The sequence below is a fragment of the Medicago truncatula genome, chromosome 7 (assembly GCF_003473485.1).
Source record: "Medicago truncatula cultivar Jemalong A17 chromosome 7, MtrunA17r5.0-ANR, whole genome shotgun sequence".
Taxonomy (NCBI): domain Eukaryota; kingdom Viridiplantae; phylum Streptophyta; class Magnoliopsida; order Fabales; family Fabaceae; genus Medicago; species Medicago truncatula.
Window position 1 is genome coordinate 28,208,093 of NC_053048.1, and position 6,976 is coordinate 28,215,068.

The following is a 6,976-nucleotide window of genomic DNA, read 5'->3' on the forward strand; positions in this document are numbered from 1 at the left end:
AAGTGCTATAACAGGTCTATAAATTGCATTTTTAATAGCAGTTATTCAAAAATGCTATTAAAATTGCTATTAAAAGCCAAAATTGTGATAGTGATCATTTTTAACATAAATTTTTTCTTATTTTTCAATATAAATAACATTGCACATAACTTTATAATTTTTTCTTTTATTACACATAACGTGTCTGTTGCGAGTTATATATTAAGACGTGATGCTTAGCCCGTGGAAAAACGTTTATTAGGTTTCTAATCCTAAGGAGTTAAAATCCAAGGAAGAAATAAAAGAAGAAGCTTGCGTTGTTACATTAAATTCTAGAACAGTAAAAGCAATGATCCTTTTTCCATGAATTTTACTTTTCTTGTCCATTGAGTAAAGTGATGGACATTATATAGTTTGTTATGAGGACAAGTTACTTTAGTAACAAAGAGGACATATATGTCCTCGTGAAGTTACTTTATATAGAAGATTTGGAGTTCGAATCTCGGCCATAAAAAAAATAAGATAGATATAAAAAATTATTAAAGTGAAGTGTAAGAATTTTTTTTAGCAAGCATATTTACTTATCTTCTTCAATAGGTAAAGCACTACAATGAGCCCATATTATATAACACACATTTTAATTTATATTTTCGTTAAGTTTGAAGGATCAATATTCCTCAACCATTATTATATTGAATGAATGATGGCATCCCAAACTATTAAAGAAAAAATTGTGGAGCTACAAAAATTAAAGCAAACCACTACAAGAAACATTACCTTTTGCCAGGGGTAAAATCTCTGAGAAAAGGACAGAATCCTTGAAAAAAGGGACGTTTGCGTGGGAATTTGCCAGGGGCAGAAGCACTGGCAAAACCGCTCGTCGCTAACATTTTGTCAGGGGTTACACCCCTGGGGGAAAAACGAGGGGCTAAACCCCTAGCATATGGCTTGGCTTTGTCCTTGTCACAATCCCTGACATATTCCCTCACTTTTTCTGTAGTGCAGTCTGCTCTGACTGTGCTGACACACTGACTGATTGATGCATGGTCAAATCTGATCAGCAAAAAACCAGGGACTTGCGAGGGGTTTAACCCCTGGCAAACGGTATATTATTTTTTTTAAATAAATGTTTTATTTATATTATATTGTTTTATTTTATAAATTGATAAAATATAACAACATATTTTAATTTATTAAAAAAATAGTTTTTAACATAGTTTTAATTTTATTTTTTTTTTAAAAAAACTGATTTTTAATACACTATTTTCAAAAATTGTTTTCCAACAATAAACCCTTTTAGTATATTATTTTTTATGAAGTATTTTTACTTTAAAATTAGAAAATTTAAAAAAAACAGATTTTAAAAACAATTTTAGTACACAAATTTTAAAATTTCAACAAACAGATTTTATTTTAAAAGAATTTCAGAATTTTTACTACACAAAATTAAAAACGGATTTTCCCTAAAAAAAAATTTAAAAAAAACCAGTTTTATTAAAGTAACAATTTTCTATAGTAATTAAAAACCTATTTTCCCGAATTTAAAAAAAAAAATATATTATATAGTATATATAAACTTAGTATTTTTTATTTGACAAATATAAACTTAGGGTCTGTTTGGTTAACCCCAAAAAAGAGCTTTTAGATTTTAGCTTATAGCTTATAAGCTCGTTTGACAAAAAAAAATTCTGTTTGGTAACACCTTTTCACCATGAGCTTATAGCTTATTTCACGAGCTTAAAAGCTATTTTTCAGAAGCTATTCCAAGTAGCGTTTGAGCTTATAGCTTATAGCTTCTCACTTTTTGTAACGCCCCAATTTTATTTAATTATTATTAGTCGATTTAAGGTCTTTTATATATATATATATGATTTTATATAATTATGTTGATTATGTGGTGTGTTATATTTTATTAAATGAGTTATTTTACTATTTAATAGAATAAGTGGGAATTAGTAATTATTGAAGTTTTGGGGGTTATATTTTAATTAAAGGAATTAAGAAGGAGTTAAGTGTTATAATTGAGGGAAGTTAAGAATAGGGGAAAGTGGGTAACTGTCAGTCAGAAAACATTTTCACGTGGAAGCAGTTTTTGGGAGAAAAGCCAAGAGAAGAGCCAAGTGGGGAGAATTCAGATTTTTGTTTAAGCATTATTCATTAATCTAAGGTAAGGGTGAGGCTAACTTGCAATGATTTTAGTTTATATAATTCTGATTCTGTTTAATAAAGATTATGAATAAATTTGGAGAATTGGGAATTAGGGTTAAGGAGAGAATTGATGATTAAATGATGAAATTAGGGTGAATTGATGTAGGAATGATGAGCAGACTTTAGATAATTCATATATTGATGTTTAGAATCAGTTTTAAGGTTAGAACCATGGAATTGGGTGAATTTTTGAGAAAAACTGTAACTTGGCCGTACTGTTTTTCATCGCTCGCCTCCCGAGTGATGAACCTCGCCATAGCGAGTGATGAAGATCATCGCTCGCCTCGCGAGCAGGAGTGGTCGCCTCGCGAGTTGCATTTCGCAGCTCGCCATAGCGAGCAAGTTTACTCGCCGTGGCGAGTGTGGGCAGAGAGCTTGCAAGATTTCGTGTTTTTGAGCTGTGAGTTTAACCTTGGGTGTTTATGAGGGCCTGAACATATACCTTAATGATTAGGCAAAGTTTTAGAATGAGATTGAACTTGGAATGGTGTCAGAATGGAATGGTGAGTAGTTTACCCTAACTCGCCATGGCGAGTAGAGCCTCTCGCCTCGCGAGTTGTCCCATTTCAGAAGCCTTGTTTAGGATTTTGCGATCATTTGTCGCACGTGATGATATGAGTAGACCCATGAGGTAGGGGAGAAGTTATTCTTGATTATACGGAGATTCAGAGAGGATGTTTATAATGTTTAATGACGTCGACTTAGGTTGATGAACAATGAGGGGATAGTTATATAATATGAAAGATGTTGATATGAGTCCTACTTGTTGTATATGATGATTATTATTATTGTTGTCTCGCTGCTTGTTATTATATGTTGCTGTTGATTGAATATGATTTGCTGCTGATTGTTGGTGTATGCATACATGCATTCAATTGGATTATACAAGATGTTGGTTCAGGTTGTAAGGTTGCAAGTTGTCGTTCTAAGTAACGGAGTCATAGATTGTTGATGTTGACCAAGTTGGGGAGTAAGTCATAAGTTATTATGCACAGTCGTTGTCGTTGTTGTTGCCTATGTTGTCGTTGTCGTAGTTGAGTTGTATGCTGATATACACAAGTGGAGTCCTTTCATGATTAGGAAACTGTTGAGGGCTCATGCCCTGGAATGCCTTGTCATTCAATCTGTTGAGGGCTCATGCCCTGGAATGCTCGTCATTCAACCGTTGAGGGCTTATGCCCTGGAATGCCTTGTCATTCAATCTGTTGAGGGCTCATGCCCTGGAATGTTAATCATTCAATCTGTTGAGGGCTCATGCCCTGGAATGTTCATCATTCAAATTGTTGGGGGCTTATGCCTCGGAATGCTTAGTCATTCATTGAGTTGAAAATAGTACCCTGTCGTTCGTTGTCGTTGATGTAGTGGATGATGTTGTCGTTGTTGTTGATGGTGATATTGTCGTTGTTGTAGGTTGTGTTGTGGTCGTTGTTGTTGAGGGAGATATTGTTGTTGTGGTCGAGTTGTTGTTGTCGTTGTTGGTTGATTTAGTAAGAGTTATTAAAGTCGAAGAAGTATGAATATTATTGTTGACTTATATGTTGCTTATTACGTTATTTAATTAAGTTGATGATTTATATATCTATTATTATTGTTTGTGAATCTCACCCCTTCTGCTTGGAATTGTTGCCCTTCGTATGGGTAACTTGCAGGTATTGAAGTTTATTAGAAGTGGTGGCTCAAAGTGTCTAGGGCTCTGATACGTACGGGATGGGATTTTCTTATTGTTTTTCATTCCTATGTATCAAATTTGAATATTGCTGACGTAGCCCTATGGTTGTTGAATTTATGTTGATAAGGCTTTATGCCAAAGATTTAATTATGGAGATTTAAACTATTGCTATCTTTGTTTTGAGGCAAATTTTCCGCTGCAAATTTAATAATGACTTGAAGGACGTTTATTAAATAGATTTTATATTCTATTTAAGAAATTTTGAAAATGTAGTGTGACATGCCCGTTTGGGAATTACTCTGATGCATGAATTATTAATTAATTGATTTTTGGGAAACGGGGTGTTACACTTTTTCTTCCAATTTTACCCTTATTATTTCATTTAAATTGTATTTTTATCCATTATAATTTTTATAATAAGCTACGTAATAAAGACTACTATCCCTTTATTCCAATTTATATATATATATATATATATCAGCTGACCTTTTTTTTTTTTTTTTTTTTGAAAAAATATATACCTTCGTTTTTTTTTTACGAAACAAAATACTATTATTCTATTAGTATTATTTTTTTTTTTTTGAGGTAAGTGTTATTTTCTTTATTCTCTGTTATTAGTATTACTCTATTAGTGCTATCTTTTTTTTTATTTTTGAGGTAAATGTTATTTTTTTTTTATAAAGTGGAAACACTTAAATGATAATAAATATAAGATAAAATTTTAGTGAATAAAATTTAATTTAATTTATAATACATAGGATATATTAAATTAATAAATTTAAAGTATTTTTTTAAAGAAAATTTAGTTTACAAAATTACAAATACTTAAATTAATGATATAATTTTTATTATGAATTAAGAATACCCTTTATGTCATTTTACATTTATCAGCTAGTTGAACCGCTATTTTTACCAAACACTTCAGTTAGCTTATCAGCTATCCGCTATTTTTACCAAACAGAGCCTTAGTGTTGGACCATGCATTTTTTGTCATTCTAGTATAATAACTATACACACAATTAACAAATCTACCTAATAAACATATATTCAACAACATGCATATTCTTTAAAAAAAATGCATATATCATATCAAAAAAATATAAACAACATGCATATATTTTATTTTGTCACAAAAAAAAAAATGCATATAATACATTAAAATCATTTTCAAAATTTATTAAAAAAAATTAAAAACAAATCTTGCAAAATAAATTCAGAGAAGAACAAATTTACTAACTTGTTGAAGCTTGAAATGAGAGAAGAACAAAATCCAGCAGAGAGCAAGCTTATCAAGAGCAAGAATCCACAGGAGGAGACAAGACTTGAAAGATACAAAGGGTGGTAGACCATCTCATAAATAGAACAAATTTTGAGAAGCATTACTCACCCAAGTTGGTGTCATTAGGTCCTATCCATCATGACAATCCAAATCTAAAGACAGGAGAAGAGTATAAGCTTATGTGGGCAGCAAAATACCTCGAGAATACAGGCCACAATCCACACGATCTGCACAAAAAGATTGTTGATAACATTGATGAACTGAAGGGTCGTTTTAGCGACGATGTTTTAACTTTAACTGGAAATTCTCTTCAAGGCTTTGAATGCCTTGAAGAAAAGCTGTCGTGGATGTTATTCGTAGATGGATGTTCTTTGCTCCATATCTTGGATAACATTGTTCACCCACGAGACATGAATATTAAGCTTGATCTAGTTATTCTTGTGATGATCGATGTACTTTTGTTGGAGAATCAACTGCCTTATGAAGTACTCTAGCTATTGTGAAAAGATAACAACGAGAGTGAATTGATAAAGTGCACGAGGAAATTCATCATCTCGAGTGGCTGGGCGTCAAGGTCAGAGATGGAGGAGGAAGGAGGAGGAGAACATAATGTATCAATAACAAATGAGTCACATTCAGAGACAATACCCACTCATCTTCTTGATCTTCTGCATAAACTCAACCTCACTACATCCAAGTCCAAGGTACAATACAATTAAACAATAAAAAGCACTAGAAAAAATTGAAATTTTTTTAAAACACTTAAGGGCAGAATGTTCAACGGTGGGTGCTGACTTGGTACCTAACAACAAAGAATATTTCAAAGTCAAATTCAAATTAGTTGACCATTACCGTAAAAAATACAAGACTTGGATAAAACTGGGTTTTTGCACTTACTTCAACAATCCTTGGGCCGTTATTGCATTCGTTCCTGCATTTATTGCCCTTGCTTTCATTCAGACATGGTTTGCAATTCACCCGGCTAGCAATAAAGGTGGTTAGTTATGAGAATGTTGTTTTCGTTATGGCACTCTTCACTTCTCCATGGGTTGTGTTGAATTTTTTTAATGAACTTCTGGGTTAAGTTTGTGTGTCCCTTCTTGAGTCTTGACTATGAGTATTTCAAAAATAAAGAGTGTCTTTTTCTTTGTGATGAGTGTTTGAATTGAAACATGAATTTTCATATTTCAAGTTAATTTATTCAAATAAATATTGTTGATTTTATTTAGATGGGTTGTTTAATATCGTATTTATCGACATTGCAATAAGTTAATAGACCAAATGAGTTAATAAGCAAGTATTCCATCTGTCCCAAATTATAAATCGTTTTAGTCATTTCACATGTATTAAAAATGTAATTAATTTTGTATGGAAAAAAGATATTATGAGTTATTTTACAAAATTGTCTTTAATTAATGGTATAGGAAAGATAAATTATCAAATTGAAATAAAAAAGGTAATAAATAGTTAAAAGTATAATAAGAAAAGTAGCATTAATGATTCATTGGTATTGTAAACTGACATTTTTTTTTTTATAAACCAGGTATCCTCCGCGCACAACTGCGAAGACTAATCCCTCGAGGATTGTGGGACCCAAATGGGTGGTAGGCTCTCCCTAAGAGTTTTAACGCTGCAGCATGCCTAAAGCTGGATTCGACCCAGGACCTTGGTTAAGTTAGAAGAGACCCGTTCCATCTCATCTAAACGCTCTTGGGTTAACACACAAAGTATTTGCTACGAAATAACCTAACAAAAATCAACTCAAATAGTTATGAAAATGACAGAATGAATAATTTCTTCATCAACTTCAGTACAAACTTCTTCACATAGTTTTTTTCTGG

General features: G+C 32.0%; 1 pseudogene; it reads left to right on the plus strand.

The window, feature by feature from the left end:
• Window positions 1-679: 679 nt before the first annotated feature.
• On the plus strand, window positions 680-6,137 carry LOC11405437 (UPF0481 protein At3g47200-like; annotated as a pseudogene).
• The last annotated feature ends 839 nt before the right edge of the window (window positions 6,138-6,976 follow it).